Raw genomic sequence first — 18,114 nt, forward strand, 5'->3', positions numbered from 1 at the left:
AAGGATATTTTTAATGAAATCTGAGAGCTTCCTGTCCCTCCATTGACAGTCCACGCAAATACCACGTTCAAGCCCCAGCAAGGTGTAAAGGTACATCATTAAAGTACTCCATGCGACTCCAGTGGTTTAACATACATTTTATTAAACTACGCAAGTGCTGTGTTTGCAGCAATAAAACAATTACCACTTAATTTATAAAATATTAATTTCCAACATGCGTTCATGAGAACATTACGAGTTGTGCATGTTGTTGATGCGAAAGCAGATGTTGTTAAGTGAGCGTGCACGAAGTTTAATAATTTGTAATAGTTTTTTTGTTGTTTTTTCATGCAAACAAAGCACTCTTGTTGCTTCATAAACAAAATTGAGGTTAAACCACTTGAGCACATTTTGCAACAAGTGTTCAAATGTACTCCAGGAGTAATGTATATATTTCACACTTTCAAAAGTGTTATTTTAACTCCAAAATGGAGCGAGTAATATATACATTTCAGGAGTGTTAAATTTGACTCAAATTGAGTTAAATGTACACGGGCTTTTTTGCTGTGTATATATGTATACAGTGATTGGCGTCATATTCCTATAGGTAGATGTGGATCAGCTGAGGGCCACTGATGCGAGCTTGACTAACGTGACCTGCCAGAACTAACGCTACGCTTGATTGTTAACTGACATTAAAGTATATTTTAGTTCACATTAATTGCTTGTCAGTGCATAGAGCAGTGCACTTTAAACCAATTTTAAAGACACTAGAAGCAATTATGAAAGTAAATATAAAGTTGTATTTAAGTGCCACTTAAGTGGTACCAAAAATCACTCTTAATGACAACTTATTGCATTTTATTTCAACTTAATATGTGATATATTTGAAATCAATTATACTTAATGTGCATTCAGTGCGCTGAAAACATTGCATTTAAGTCACACTTAAGTGTATACCTTTAAAGTATATTATTTGTATAATAAGTATACTTTATAAAAGTACACTAAAGTGCACTTTTTTTCACAAGGGTAGGCTCTTATGTATGTGCGCTGATCAGTGTTGTGAATAAAAGTCTAAATTAAATCAGTTGAATGATGGACTCACCAAGGTTATTTTCGTAAACGAAAACTGAAACTAAGACTAAAACTATCAGTTAACCCCCTGAGGTCGGCTATCGCGCCGGCGCGATAGGCTCGTTTTTTTTCGTATGAGTGCAAAAAAAAAATAAAAAAAATATATTAATTTTTATCTTATATGCTTGTGTTATACATCAATCGATCCTGTTTAGTGTGTATTTTTTTTGTGTATGCTCATAATAAAAACAAAGTGTTGTGCTTTTCGCCAAATAAAGAAAAATAAACATGATGCGAGTTCTGCCTACTCTCCGTCAGTGAAGTCAATTCTGAAACGCGTCCGAAAATGAACTGTAACTCAGCAAATACTCAGTCAAACAGGCATACAGTCACACAGGCATGAAGCTTGAATTATCTTCTTTCAAATGAAGTAATTTTTATAAAAAAACAAATACTCACAGTTTATATAATATGTATGTAAAGAGAGAGATGTCAGTCGTTCTCATCTCAGCTAATTAAGTTTTAATGTGACTCCGCCTACGGAGACCGCGCTATTCAAACGCAAATGTGAGGCGATCCATACAAACCTGTGAAACGCCCACATCTGCTGGATAAGGCCGGTGAAACACTGGATGCGTGGCGTAAGCGTCTCAGCTGCGTGGCGTGTCCGTTTTTATTTCGGCTCCCATCCATGTTAACAGTTTAGAGTTTGCATACTGCCTGTGTGAGACGCGCGTCTCAGGCGCGGCACGAGCCGCGTGGAAAACGCGTGCATTCTAGAAATAGAACCGACGCCTATTTTTCACGCGACACGCAAGCGTCTTGGAAGCGTTTCCATGCAAAATTGAATAGGAAAATCTGTTTATTTGTCATTTTGACACGAATACATATTAATAAATGTCCTTTTGATGTTTAAAAGTGTCTAGGTTTTGACATAAATGCAAATATAAATGTAATTTTACAAAATATGATCGATTTTCAAATACTGCTGTATTGAATGAACAGCTTTTAGATGAGGAATAGGCTATATACTGTATGTGTTTTGTCAAAAATAAAGTCATCAACTAACTAATGAATCCTTTACTTTGAAATACGTATGATAAAATGTATACTTTAGTTTTGAAAGACGTTGACTAGTTTTGAAAAGATTATAAAGTATGTATGTGCATGCATATATATATGTGTGTGTGTATGAAGAGTTCAGATGCAAAAGCCTCTAAATGCCATCTGAAATTTTCTCCTAGAATGATCATTTTTATGAAGCTTGTATATTTAAGTTAGCTATAGGTGACATGTCACCTGAATGAATGGCTCATTAAGTATGCAGGGACGTAGTCTCACCAGGTGTGAACTACTACATATGCATGATGCTGTTGGAGCGTTTACGCCCCATCCGCATATTGGCTTTCCAAACTAAAAGTGTTTCACAAAACTAAAATCAATGTATCGTCTTTTTGTGGATGATTAGGCAGGATGATTTTCATATCATTTTGAAGAAAAAACACTAGGCGATGAAATCTATTAGTCAAAAGTCTTATTGCCACATATTTAGTATGTGTTTTGTGGCCTTATTTCAGAAACTTTAGTTTTTAGTTTTTTCAATAACCACGCATAAACATTATTCTCTCAAAAATGCAGACATGTACATTCTTGTTGCTCACATATTATGGTAGCCCTGTTTGTGCTAAATAGTGTGTAATTTTTTTTTGCCATTAATATGTTTATAAGCAACTGAAAAAAGCACAAATGTCAGGGCATGTCAGAACATCTCAAGGACCCCAAAAACACCCCAGACCCCAGAGGGTTAAAAAACATTTTCGTTAAGTAAAAAAAATCTTTAATTTATTATAATTCTGAATCTTGGTCTGTATTCCCTAACAAACTACAAATACATAGCTGAGGTCCTGCACCCCTACAATGTCTACATGGGGGGTAACAGTGTGATGAATTTTGGGTGGACTTTAAGTTCAAATTTAACTTTTTACAATAGGTCATCCTTTTTCAATGCATGAACCTTTTTGAATCTGGAAGACAAGGCAACGTGCCATTCTCCTTCCGCTGATTCCACCCAATAGCCTGGACAGTAAGCATATCAGTTCTTACTGTAAAGAACAATAGAAAATCACAATAAATTGTAAAATGTTAATGTGTACATTGGCAAGCTAGGCAAGGGGCAAAGATGATTACAAACCTGACTTGGCCAAATACTTTGTGGTCAGGGCACATCTGGAGAGAAGACTGTTGACTTCTTCACCCAGAGTGGTTCCAGCACCTTCCTGGTTCCTTGCATTCCACAGAATCTACAGGAAGCAGTGGACTTGTTAAACAGTGTGGACAGCAGGGTGATCAAGATTGATACATATCCCGAGGTCACCAGCTGTAGAGGACAGCACGTAAGGGCTCATGTACAACTCAAAACACACTCGTGGGTTGTTGTTGTTTGGGTCACAATGTCATTCATTGTGACACCAGGGCGGAGCAGACTCGGACAGGGACCAGGGCGGAGCAGACCAGAACGGACACCAGGGCGGAGCAGACCAGAACGGACACCAGGGCGGAGCAGACTCGAACAGACACCAGGGCGGAGCAGACTCGGACAGGGACCAGGGCGGAGCAGACTCGAACAGACACCAGGGCGGAGCAGACTCGGACAGGGACCAGGGCGGAGCAGACTCGAACTGACACCAGGGCGGAGCAGACTCGGACAGGGACCAGGGTGGAGTAGACTCGAACTGACACCAGGACGGAGCAGACTCGAACTGACACCAGGGCGGAGCAGACTCGAACGGACACCAGGGCGGAGCAGACTCGAACGGACACCAGGGCGGAGCAGACTCGAACGGACACCAGGGCGGAGCAGACTCGAACGGACACCAGGGCGGAGCAGACTCGGACGGACACCAGGGCGGAGCAGACTCGGACGGACACCAGGGCGGAGCAGACTCGGACGGACACCAGGGCGGAGCAGACTCGGACCGGGACCAGAGCGTGTAGCGCACAGGGCTGGACGGGACCAGCAGCATGGGAAGCTTAGGCGTGTAAAGCACTGCAATGGTCCATGTAGGCGCCACCTCCATGGCCCTCTCAGGGTACCTACTGCACCCCCCCCCCCCCCAAAAAAAATACATGGGGAAATTCAAGGCTAAAGCCTCCGGGCTGGAAACAGCCTCTGGAAAAGGCTCCTGGAGCTTGATAGGCGCAGGTGAGGTGAGGAGCAGAGGCGGAACCGGCAGGGCGAGGCGGGGCCGGCAGGGCCGGCAGGGCGAGGCATCTGGGTACGCCCACCGGAGCCTGGCGAACCGAGCGAGTCCTCCTTCTCTTCCTCCTGCGACGGCGAGTCACTGGGCTTGATTCATTCACTGGGTTTGGTTCACTCACTTGACTCACTGGGCTTGGTTCACTCACTTCACTCACTTGACTCACTGGGCTTGGTTCACTCACTTGACTCCCTGGGCTTGGTTCACTCACTTGACTCGCGGGGCCGCTCGGTTCACTCGCGGAACCGCTTGTGCAGAGGCGACGAGCGGGCTCGGGGAGATCAGGAAGGTGTGGGATTAAGCTGTCCAGGCAGATGGAAATAGCCTCTCTCCATCCCAGACCAGAGATATCGGGGAGCTGTCGTGGATCGACATATTTAGCCCCAGTTTGATAGCACGCCTTTATAATTTCATTCCCCAGGTGGCAGTTCTCGACCAGTCGAATATATCCGAAGCTGAGTCTAACAGGTTACGGCTCTCCTGAGCTAATGCTGCGATCTGGACACAGCTCATCTTCTTGGGTTAGATCGACCGCTCCGGGTACTAACTGCTAGATCCTTGTATGGTCAGTTATTCTGTCATGAACTGCATGGAAGCAGAGACGGTAGTCGGATCTAAATGCAGCAATAGAATTTAATTAACAAAGACTTGGTAAAACTCAGAACTAGAACAGGGAAAACTGACGGAAGATACATACATTCATATATTCAATAACTGACCCCGAACAAGAGAGCACACAGGGTTTAAATACACAGCGGGATGAGGGAACGAGACACAGCTGGGGCAAATGAGCACAATAATCAGGACCATACAAACTAACAAGACAACACACCTGAAACAAGGGAACTAATAATTAACATGACTAGCAGACTAGGACTAAGACTCTGTTCCACACTCCGGATCAGAAGGTGGCGGTAATGCACCTATTTAAGTTGGTTGCCAACCGCCGTTAAAAACCAAAAAGAAGAAGAAGAAGACTAGGACTAAGGCTACGTTTACACGTGGATGGCTATTTTCATAAACGGACTTTTCACCCCTCTTCGTTTTCAAAAAGAATATCGTGCACACGAACCTGTGTATATGCTGTCAAGAGCATGACAAACCTGTACACTCTTAGAAATGAAGCATGGGTGTAGTTTAATTTAAATACTAGTTTTATGGTAAAATTACTAAAAGTATTATGTTTATATAGTAAAAATAAGCAAGTTTCATTGCATTAAATTAATAGTATAATATTTCAAGTCTACAAAATGTCACAGATTCAAACCAACTTAACCAGATCATTTTAAACCTACTAGCGGTTGAAGATTGTCCCAAAGCGCTTTCCGTACTTGCAATTTCGCACATGCACGAGACGACGCATCCATTTTCCACCTGCCCTTGACCAACTTTTGTAAATGTTTTGAATCCGTTATCATCCATAAATTATTTGTTAAGTAGAACATTTTTTTAGTAATATATTTTACAATTGTACATTTGTGAAATGTTTTTTGTGCTTAGATGTATACTTTGTTGATAGTTTAAAACGATTTCTTGCTAGCTTAATTAAGACAGAATTAGCATGTATCCTTGTCCTAGTTAAGTGTTAGAAATATTAGAATTCTGTGTAGTTATTTTAGTTTAGTTTAGTTGTAATTTAGCTTTAAACATGGCGCTTTATTTTTTTATTGATATTTTACATTAGCCTAATATAACACATGGCAAAGCCATGTTCTTTTTTTAATGTTTTTTTAGCTCCAGTAGGCTACAGTATTAAATGGTATTGTTTTTGTTTTTGTTTTTTTAAGCTCCGTTATAGTATTAAATTAGTGCTGCTGTCTGTTATTAAGGCGGGCATACACTGCACCCATCATGAGATGAGCCAGTGGCTCAAATATAATTGCTATAGATACGTGCGCACACAAACACACTCACCGCTCACTCGCGCGCACACATGCTCACTTTGTCTCGCTCACTCGCTCGCACACACACACTCACTGTCGCTTGCTCACTCACTCGCGTACAGACACACACACACACACACACACACTGTCTCTCACGTGCGTGCACACACACACACTCACTGTCACTCACTCACACACGCTCACTTTCGCTCGCGCTCACACACTTACACTCACTGTCGCTTGCTTGCTCACTCGCGCGCACACACTGTCACTCGCGTGCGCACACACACTCACTGTCGCTTGCTCACTCACTAGCGCACACACACTTACACACACACAGTCACTTGCGTGCACACACACACTGTCGCTCACTCGCGCGCACACACGCTCACTGCATCACTCACTCGTGCTCGCACACAAACTCACTGTCGCTTGCTTGCTCACTCATTCGCGCACACACGCACTCTCACTGTCGCTTGCTTGCTCACTCATTCGCGCACACACACTTGCTCACTGGCACACACACAGTCACTCGCGTGCGCACACACTTGCTCTCACACACGCTCACTGTCACTCCCTTGCACACACACACACACTGTCATTTGCGTGCACACACACACTCACTGTCGCTCACTCGCGCGCGCACACACACACACTCACTCGCACACACACACACACTCACTGTCGCTTGCTTGCTCACTCGCGCACACTTGCTCGCTCACACACACACACTGTCACCGGCACACACACAGGCTCACACACACTCACTCGCGTGCGCACACACTCACTGTCGCTCACTCACTCACTCACTCACTCACTCTTGACGGAACCTGTCGTGGAGGACCGGAAAAAAATTAAACATGCTAGTCTTTTTGGCATGATGTCATGAAGCATCGCAGACTGTCGCCCACTATGACACACTATACGAGATGAAGCGATCGAATCTTGCGTCCTGACGCCCATTGTCGTTTACGAATACCCATGACACCCTACGTCAAACGGATTGTGCCAAAATCGGGCTAGAATAGTGTAATCTGAACCAGGCATTATTAAGGCGGGCATACACTGCTCCCATCATGAGATGAGCCAGTGGCTCAAATATAATTGCTATAGATTTGGAAGGGACTCTGTATCATTAACACTTTCATGTCTTTTTTTAGGCTCTGAATGTGGAGGTGTAAACAGTGTTCTGAAAGTGAATCTACAAGGTACCTATTACTAAAACACCATAAATGAATCCATGGCCATTATGGTCAGGGACACTCCAGATATCCATGCACATACTATGAATGCCCATGCTCATTCACAACATGGAATGCACTTAAAACTCATTTGAGTCGATGTCATGTTGATGTCTTACCTTTAAGGACTTCAGAACAAGTAATATTGACATGCCCTTTGTGTCCAGGAAGTGAAATAGCATCTAGTACAGATTACTTTTCTCATGTAAACAACCATCTGAGGAGTTATGAAACAGTAACTTGTATGTTTGAAAATTGTTGTTTTCAAACCAATATACTGTATATGCTACTTTCAAATCCCATAAGAATAGGAAGCATGCACATTGCACTATAAAAGACTTTAAGGTTGGACTATTGAAAGGATGTGATACAAATGCTGAGCATCAACTATCTGAAAAGCATTCAACTGCTGAAATTGCTTCTGATTTAGATTGTGACAATTTGATTGAAGCTGAGACAGAAAATGAGAACTTGCAAGACACAATAATTAAAAAATTGGCATCAGTCCTTCTGAAATTAGAGACTTTGTCACATGTACCAAGCTCTACAGTTGATGAGTCACTGGAAGAGTTACATTTCATTTTTACCTCTGCTGCAGTGCCTGTATCACACAGTACAGCTTTTGACATTTTCAATACCCTTACGAAAAAGAAGTTTATTCAAGTGTGCTATTAGTATACTTATTTTAAACTAAAAATAAGAAAGTATACTTTCAGTCTACTTTTTATATACTTCTCAGAAATATACTTTATGTACTTCTCAGAAATATACTTCAAATTCCACTTAAGTATACTTGACTTATACTGACAGAAAAGTGTAAGTATATTCTGCCTATACTTGTTGATCGAGATATACTTAAAAGTATAATTAAGTATTCTAAGTATTCTTGGCTTGTACTTGTGTTTACTATTTTGATTGAGTAGCTTATTAAATACTTTTTTAAAAACATAATATTACATACCAGAGCATGTGAGCGGAGCGGAGCGGTAATACTTCCTCCTGAAGATTCCGCTCCGCTCGCTCCGTCCGCTCAGCGCCGCTCGCTCAACCCAGAATGCCCTATTGTGATTTGCTAGTTCGAGAATCGGTGAATTAGCTAAAGCAATAGTGGGTTGGTTATGGAGTTCAAATATTGTTTTAAGGAAGTTGCGAGCCTTGTGCATAAATGCACAGTAAAAATCACAGTTAAGAACGAGCAGGGAGAAGAAATTGAAAGGGAGTGTGGAGAGACTGTGAGAGTTAGCAAAGATTCATATTGGAATCTAAAGCGTCACATTGCCAGAAAGCACGAGGATGTGCTACGCAAACATGGTAGTGCAGCAAAATGTGGGCTATAGCCTATAGGCCTACCATTCGAAAATAAATTAATAGATAAATGTGTACTGAGCCCCTCTCATGACATGCAGACAAAAATATATTGTAATATAAAAATTAACATTTCGTTCCCAACTTCCCATGAATTAAGAATTCGTTCTCTCATTTAGAGTGGCCACGAATTAAATTCGTTTCCACACATTCTTAAATCGTTCCCTGGTTTAGTAAATCGTGGCCATGTTGAACTAATTCGTAGGCTACTCTCGTTTTATTAAAACAAGGAAACAAATTATTACAACGTGGTCACGATTTACTAAACCATGGATCGAAATATTATATTGTTAATTTTGTACGATTTAAATCAAATGAGGAAATTAATTTGCTGATGTCAGGAACGAATTGTTAATTCGTTATGCCAGTGGTTCCCAAACTTTTTCTGCAGGGCCCCCCTTTCTGAAGATAAGAATATTTTCGAGCCCCCCCACAGTAGCCCCGTTTACATGTAGCATTGTATTCCGATTATAACCAGGTGCAAGTCCAATCAGAATGAAAATGCTCCATGTCAACACCTCAATCGGAATAAAAATGCTCGAACCGATTGAAATTTCAGTCGGATTGAAGGGGGTGGAATAAACCTTTTCATGAACCGATCAAAGGAAAGATTACACCATGTAAACGAGCTGATCCGATTACTTTGAGCGTACGTCTTTCTGCGCATGCCTGGTTTTGCGCCAGATAATTCTGTCAGCTAACATAATGCCTTCTGTTTGTGATCCGTTGTGGATTCTGATCACCGAATAAGGTAGGAATATTTATACCCGATGCAAAAAACTATGCACGCTAACCATTACCATAGTAAACATGGTAAATATGTACGCTTGAAGAAATCAGACAAATCATAATCCTGTTTTTATTTTATCTTTCAGTAGCCTATGTCTCGGACTATCCTCTTTTTCTCTGACTGAAAATATAACTGTATCCTTCTGGGAGAGAGTGCTAAAGCTCCTCAGGTCATATTTTTGGTGGCATATTTGTAGAAATGAACATTCTTTCTAAATGTGATGTAAATACGTCCTGTTACTAGGCTACCAAATAAACAGAAACAGACGCGAATAAGTTTTGTGTCCTCTTTCTTTTGTAAACGTTCACAAACGTCATAAACGGTAAACCACTTTATTTCTGTGACTAATGTGCAATTTTGACACAAATTAATTTATTATGATAAATGTATCGATTTTTATATTAAACCTGTGGTAAAACATCTATTCTTGGGTTTTAAATATTCAATTAAACAACAAAAATGCCAGCAAACAGTCGCTCTTGTTTTGCGATCGATCAGGCTGTTTCCAGTGATTTCTTTCTGATCAGTTTTCTGATAAAACTTCCTTTTTTTCTTTTTTCTTTTTTTTTTACAATAATGATGGCCTATATTTAATTATATGCTATAATGAGTGTGATATGAGTATGAGAATGAAAAACTGATGCAAATACAAAACAAGACAATAATTAACAAAGAACAATAGCCTACACAATACAATAAAATGCCACGTTTATGGCTCGCACTGGCCCGACAGTGGAAACGCGTCTCATGCCTACAACTAAACGCGACAATTAAGTGATGCACCATCTTGACAGGATTGAAAACGTGGAAATAATGAGCTTCCAGATCCGGCAGACAAGCTGTGTGCGCATGTCAGAAAATGACTTCGATTGAAAGCGTCAGCACATGTAAACACCAGATCGGTTTAGATAACATCCCATGTAAACAGTCAACCGGAATCCGTCAATCAGAACGATCTCAATCAGAATAGCAAAAAAGTGTGCATGTAAACGGGGCTACTGACACAAACATACAAATCCTTTGTTTCTAAACTCCACTGGACTTTACTTAACATTGTAAGTCATACAAAATGGCAACTTCTTCCTGAACAAAAAAAAATAAAAAAAATGACAAATCACCTTCACAATTATTAAAAGTGACACTGCATCATGTATCATAAAATTTTACCATGTAATGGTGTTCATGGCTTTCAACACATCTTCTTATAAACTCCATTCCTGCATGAAAGTGGCCTTTTACACTTTACCAGCTCTCTGAAGAAAATAACAAAATCCTGAACATTTAACTCTGCAAAAACTGCACCTTTAATGTCCACATCTTTTCAGTGACTGGTGTGGGCTTGCTTCATGCTGCAGATCTTCTCAAATCGGGGTTGCAGCTGTGAGACTGCTACTCTTTGTTCATTTTCAATGTCCAGCTTTGATCTGTATTTAGTCTTGATGGAGGCCACAGCAGAAAAACCTATCTCACATAGGTAAGACGTGGCAAATGGAAGGAGTGTGGCCAGAGCTCTTTTACCTAGCAGTGGGAAATCTTTCTCCACTCCAATCCAAAATGCAGCTAGTGTCTTAGACTTAAACTCAAGCCTCATTGTTGAATCAGAGGTGACATCAATGAACTGTTCATTCTCTGTAGTGCTGAATTCGGCAGGTGGTGTTGCACTGAAGGGGTCTCGGATCCAGTCATATTGTGTAGGATCCTGCACTGGGAAGTACCTCTGGAAATGCTTTTGGAGGGCAGAGATGTGAGCTTTCATGCATGGGATCACTGTGTTCTGCAGCTTGTTGACCTCAATGAATGACTTCAGGTTCTCAAACGAGGCTATATTTCCCTCTGTAACTCGCTGCTCCCACATCTCAAGCTTTCTTGTGAATGATGTGATTTTATCTGCCAGATGTGGAAGGTGTGTGTTGCTGCCCTGCATCTGCAGATTTAGCTCATTGAGTTTTTGAAACATGTCACTGAGGTACGCAAGTTTCATGAGGAACTTGTTGTTGTTAAACTTGTGGGCAAGTTCATTTTCCTCCTCCTCCAAAAAGATGCGGATCTCATCCCGCAGTTCAAAGACCCTGGATAAAACCTTCCCACGTGACAGCCATCGGGACTCGCTGTGAAACAGAACAGCTGTGTGGTCGGAGCCCATTTCCTCACACAGTGCAGAGAAAATACGTGCTTTGACAGGTCGTGTTTTAATGTAGTTCACTGTAGTGATGACATCCGTCATAACATCGTGCAGGTCGGGACTCAGCTGTTTAGACGCCAGCGCCTCTCGGTGTATCATACAGTGTGTCCACTGCACGTTAGGGGAGATGCGCTTGATGAGCGCTTGCAGCCCCCCTCTTCTCCCAGCCATGGCCTGAGCCCCGTCTGTGCAGATCCCCACACAGTCCTCCCATTTCAGATCGGCCTCTCTCAAGTAAGTGTCAATTATTTTAAACAGTTCGTCTGCAGTGGCTCTGCTCGTCACTTGTTTGCAGAAAAGCAAATCCTCCCTCAAATCATCGGCATCAATGAATCTGACGTATGTTATCAATAAGCAGTCTTTATTAAGTCAAGTCAAGTCAAGTCATCTTCATTTATATAGCGCTTTTAACAACGTAGATTGTTTCAAAGCAGCTTCACAGAGACAAGCGTATAATTTAAGGTAACAGAGATTGTTTTGGCTTTATAGCAGAGTTAAGTTATTTTCCATCTAAAGTTAGTTTTGATTGATTTGCTTCCGTCGCAACGATCATTTGTTATTAAATTAGGGGCCGCTAAGACGACACCATTCCCTCTACACAGACTTTAAACGCGAACCTGTGAGAAACGTTGATGGCGTTCACATGCGCATTTAGAACGGGATCTATAGTTATGTGCATTTGAAAATACGCAGGTTTGGAATTCCCTACAAGCCAAGCCTAAAACCCAAAGTAAAAGTACTTGTCTTTCCTTATAAATTTTGATAAAGCATTTTATTTTATTTTGTTGCTTTGGGGTAGGAACGCGAAACGAATTTTCCCGACAACGCCTTATCTGTAGAGTGGTAGAGGGATCCTCCATAGGGACAGACTAGTTGGCACTTCAGCACTGCGTTGACATCGGGTCCAGGCGAAGGTCCTTCGTCAGATCTGGATACGGCCCGGATCCGGCAGGCTGCAGGAAAACCTCGGGATAAACACAGACACTAAAATTAGCGTAGATGCCATTCTTCTCATGATGTAACGAGTACATCAGGATTTATGGGAAGTGTTTTAAAATGTATGCGATGTTTAATAGGGAGCCAATGCAGTTTTGACAGAACTGGGCTAATATGGTCATACTTCCTGGTTCTGGTAAGAACTCGAGCTGCTGCGTTTTGAACTAGCTGTAGTTTGTTTATTAAACGTGCAGGGCAACCACCCAGTAGAGCATTACAATAATCTAGCCTTGAGGTCAACTGTCAGTCGGTATTACTGTCAGTCGCCTCATCCATCTGCAGAGCAAAGCGTCGGTCCCGTATCTTGTCATTTAGCTGCTCTTCTATGTCTTTTGACATATCATAAATACGGCTTGAGATAGTATTGTTTGAGAGAGGAATGGCCTTTAGCTTGCTGGCAGTGGCTTCGTCGATCATAGTTGAGACCATGTCGATCGCAGAGGGAAGTATTAATTCCTCGGCTATAGTGTGTGGCTTTTTACACTGAGCAACTCTGTAGGCAACTTTGTAGGATGCGAGTTGAGCATTTGCAGGCAGGGATGCTGCTTTAGTAAAGCGACTCTGCTGTGCACGACACTGTGTGAGTTTTTTTCGGAAGAACTCCACCGGCTTGTCTTTGTGCTCGGGATGTGTTGTCTCCAAGTGGCGTTTTAATTTGTTCGGCTTCAGACTGTCGCAAGCTAGTATTTTTAGACACACAACACACTGTGGTCTTTCCTCCTTACCCACTGTTGTGCTGGTGAAGCCGAGTGCGAGATATGCCTTGTCATATTTTCTTGTCTTTGCTTTTGAAGTTGCTACATTTGGTGAAGATTCATCATCTGGTTTGCGTTTAGCTGGGAGCGCTGTCACAAACTTGTCCATGCTGTTATGCTAGCATTGTAACTAACCCGGGAAGCCGTAGCCGTGCCGCGCCCAACCACTGCGTTATGCAATCACCATATCAGTGCAACTAAAAATAACCTATAGCCAACACACAATATGAATTAGCCTACATAATTGTAGTTGATGTAGCTTATTTTTAAGTTTTTTTTAAGTTGAAATTAGACAGAAGTTATTGAACCACTTGTTAAATTTTAATAAAAAAAAAAACTGACCCGAATAATTAGGTAGGCCTATAATTTAGATGTAGGCAACAGAAAATTTACTGTACGCTATTATAATGTACCCAAATTTGTTTTTACAGAAAAAACTGCTACCAATCAAAGGGAGATAAAGAATTTTTTCCCTCTCCTGCGTCCCCAGACTCCCCAGTTCTCTGTGTCTAATGCACGAAAGAAAGAATTAGATGACGCATTTTTTAAGATGGTTTACGTGGATTATGAACCTCTCACAAAAGGTGAACGTGAGGGTATGCGTAATTTTGTCAGCGTTGCCCAGCCCGGCTATACCACACCGTGCTACAGTACAGTACGTGACACTCTGATGCCGAATGCTCTTAGCGAGATGGAAGGCAGACTTAGAGAGCTGTTGCAGTTAGGAGATGGCTTTGCGCTTACTTTAGACATTTGGACAAACAGAAGAGGACACAGCTTTCTGGGTGTTGTGGCAAGTTTCATTGATGAAATGTTTAACAGTCACACTGTGCTGCTGTCCTGTGAACATCTTAAAGGACACCACACCGCTGAGAATATTTTTCATAAATATGAAAGTATCTTGCAACACTGGAATTTACAACGGCGAGTTGTCAGGGTGGTGACTGACAGCGCAAGTAACATGGTAAAGGCTTTCGACCTCCCAGGGTTTGATGAAAGTTCAACTGAAGAGGAGGGCGAGGAAGAGGTCCTTGAGGAAGATGGCAGTGGCACAGAGGAAGGTCCACTTTCACCATTCCAGCCAGATTTTGCGCAGATCATAGAAAACATGAGCGCCACATACATCACTGAATCTAATCTGCATATGCGATGCCCCATCCATTTACTGCAACTCGCCATAAAGGATGCAATAAACGGTCATGCTGATGTAGACAAAATGATCACACGAACGGCAAAACTTGTAAAGAGTATTAGAAAAAGCACCTTAAACACTGAGGAGGCTGATAAACTAGGTGTGCGTCCCACCCCAGCATGTGTCACCAGGTGGAGCAGTCAGCTGCGCATGATCGAATCAGTACTGAAAATGTTTGCAAGAGACCCGCAATTCCAAAACAAGCTGAAAATTCCCGAGCACAGTAAGCTGACCATGAATGACGTACTTCATCTCCAAGCCCTGACTGAGGTGCTATTGCCTCTGGCAGAGCTTACAACTGCTATGCAAAAAGAGCACGGAAACCTTGGCATGATTCTTCCAGCTGTAATGGAAATCAAACAGCTTTTGTCCAGTGTCCCTGACAACCGCTCTGTCAACATTCGTGCATTTGTGGAGACACTGTCAGATAATGTCTCTACTCGTTTTAACAGATTTTACTCTGACAAGCACCTTGTGTTGGCGGCTGTATTGGATCCACGTTTTAAAACTGAATGGATCATTAGAGATGGTACAGTGAGCAATCAACTCGTAGAGATTCGTGAAATGTTGGTAAAAGAGGCAGAATGCAGTGGTTCTCTTACGAGAGTCCTCTCGTACTGCGTTTTGTAAAAACGCTACGGGAAAAGTCTCTTTTCACGAATACTGAAGCAAAAATTATCCTTAATTTTCATACATGTAAAGCGCGTTGCAGCAGTACACAGCTATGGCGAGACGGCTTGCTCGCCCATTGGCTGCTCTGCGGCAACTGCATAAGCCTATCGAGCGAGGCCTGAAGTGACGTCAGGCCAATGAGGGGGCTTCGCGCCCTCCTAGCCATTTCCCGCCGAGACGGGCGTGGCTAACCTCTATAAAAGGAGCTCGAAAAGGCTGATTCACTGATTTTAATCTCTTCAGCGAAGCGCACGCATCGCTGGATCACGAAAGCAAGCGTCGTTAGAAGCAAGCAACTCAGCGGGACGTGCCCTCGAAGTCGCTGGCCAATGCCGCCTTCTTCAGCCGTACCTGCAGCGCTTTCCGGCGCCTATATCCTTTGTGTTGCTCTGTTTGTGTGTGTGTGTGTGTGTGTTCGCTGAACACTCACCCCTAAAAGAGCTGCGTCTTTTTAAAGATGCCTTCCTGCGGCTCGTGCCGAGCCCCACTCACCGAGGGAGACCGTCACGTCATCTGTGTCTCCTGTTTGGGTGAGGACCATGCAGCGCTCGCGCTCGCTGACGGCGGATGCTCTCACTGCGAGCTTTTGCCAATGGTGACTCTGAGGACTCGCCTGGCATCCTTCTCAGAGCCTGCATTCACCGCCGCGATGCCGCGCCGTAAGAAGCGCCGCTCGCAGCGGGTCCCGGAACCCTCTTCAGCCCGACCAAGCTCGCCGGTTCGCCCGCCAGCTTCACCGGCTTCTCACTATGAATCACTTCCTGATGCTCAGCGCCCGCAGTCTGCCGCCGCTTCATCAGAGGAAGTTGTTTCAGAGGCCGCGTCGGGGGAAAAGGATTCCTGCTCTCTGCTGGCTTCAGGCAGCGAGGATTGGGCGAGCTCCGAGGATCTCGCGCCCCCTGCCCGCAAACCCACCACGAGAGCCAACATTGAGACGGAGCTCATGCGAGTACTCACGCTGGCCGCGGCGAGCCTCAGCCTCGAGTGGTCTGCACCGGAGCCCCCCTCTCGCACCCGGCTGGATGGTAGCTTCCTCCCTGGTGAGCGCACTTCTCCGGAATCAAAGCCCGCTCCTTTTCTTCCTGAGTTACATGAAGAAGTTGCGAAGGCCTGGAACGCGCCCTACTCGGCGCGAACACGCTCATCTGTGTCGCCTGCATTTTCCTCGCTGGATAATGCCAAAGGCCGAGGCTACCTTTCGCTTCCGCCGGTGGAACAGGCGATAGCGACCCACCTTTGCCCGCCCTCTGCTGGACGGCGGACTAAACCGGTGTTGCCTTCAAGAGCCTGCCGCATGACGTCGACGCTGCTCGCGCGAATTTTCTCCGCCGCTGGGCAAGCCGCGTCAGCGCTACACACCATGGCTACGCTGCAGATATTCCAGGGTGATCTCCTCCGTAAGTTGGACGAGATGGGACCTGAAGCTATCTGCATCGCGGATTTGAGGAGTGCTTCTGACCTCACGCTCCGAGCTACCAAGGCTGCTGCTCAAGCCATGGGACGGTGTATGGCTTCCGCCACTGTTGCTGAGAGGCATTTATGGCTGACGCTCACGGAGATGGCCGATTCCGAGCACACCGCGTTTCTCGACGCCCCGCTGTCTTCCGCTGGCCTTTTTGGTTCTTCTCTCTCCGAGTTCGTGGAGAGATTTACCGAAGCCCAGAAAGCGTCTCAAGCCTTCAAGCACTTCCTGCCGAAGCGCTCTGGTTCTGCAGCGAGCCGTGATAAACGGACCCCGCGGAGCTCTCAGCCTCAGCCCCCGCCTCCCGCCGCCTCTTCACAGCAGCGACAGCAGCGCAGCTCCAGGCCCCGCTCTCGCTCTACCGCCCGTCGCCCCACTATGCGCGGGCCGCGGCCGAGGATTGAGGTAAAACCGGAAGCCCCGAAGAAGTCCTAGCACGCCTAGGAAAGCGCAGGTGTGTGAGTCCCGTTGTGACCGGCCTCTCACCCAAGCGCACCGCTGTTTCAGTCCCAAGATTTGCGGCTGTTCCAGCGTTTTATGCAAGGCACAAGCCCGTACAGTTGCCCGCTTGCCTGCACACAAAAGCCGTTTTTACGGCTACCCAGATATATCCCGAAAAGAGTGTATTTTCTGGTGTCCCGGCCACGGCCGATGGTGCTATAAATGTAGTGTTGATGCCCACTCCCCAGTGCCCATCCCTACACACAAGCACAGCCCTGCACTCAGGGCTCGCGCACATAAAATCGACTCAGGTCGATTGCGCTTCCAACATAGTAAAAGTGCCCACTTCCCAGTGCCCACGAACACTATGTCTAACACACAGTCTCGAGATACTGCTTGCTCCTGATCGATTGCTCCTGTCTGCCTCGCTGCCTGCTGTGAGTGTGTTTGTTTGCTTCGGTGCTGTAAGCTCCGTCTTAGCCTTGTATTTCTTTGTTTTGAACCATCATTTACTACCATTTCTAGTTGTTTATACTACTAGCTGCTACATTTTACCCAACATCTCAGATTAAACTGACATCGCTAGCTTCTGTTATTAGTACTACTAGCACAAAACGCTAGTAATTCGCTAGCCTGTTAACGCACCCGTGCGCTCAGCTATTTTTATTTATTTATTTTTCTCTCGCGCGTCCGCGCCTTTGAGTTCATAAAAGCTCAGGTGAGTAAGAATCAGTCAACAAACACGGTGAGTAATGTCTTGTCCTGTTATTGTCACCTGCACTTCATGTCACATGTTTAGCATAGCCTTCTCTGTCGACAATA

The sequence above is a fragment of the Squalius cephalus genome (genome assembly GCF_949319135.1).
Source record: "Squalius cephalus genome assembly, contig: scaffold_62, whole genome shotgun sequence".
In the NCBI taxonomy this organism is placed as follows: domain Eukaryota; kingdom Metazoa; phylum Chordata; class Actinopteri; order Cypriniformes; family Leuciscidae; genus Squalius; species Squalius cephalus.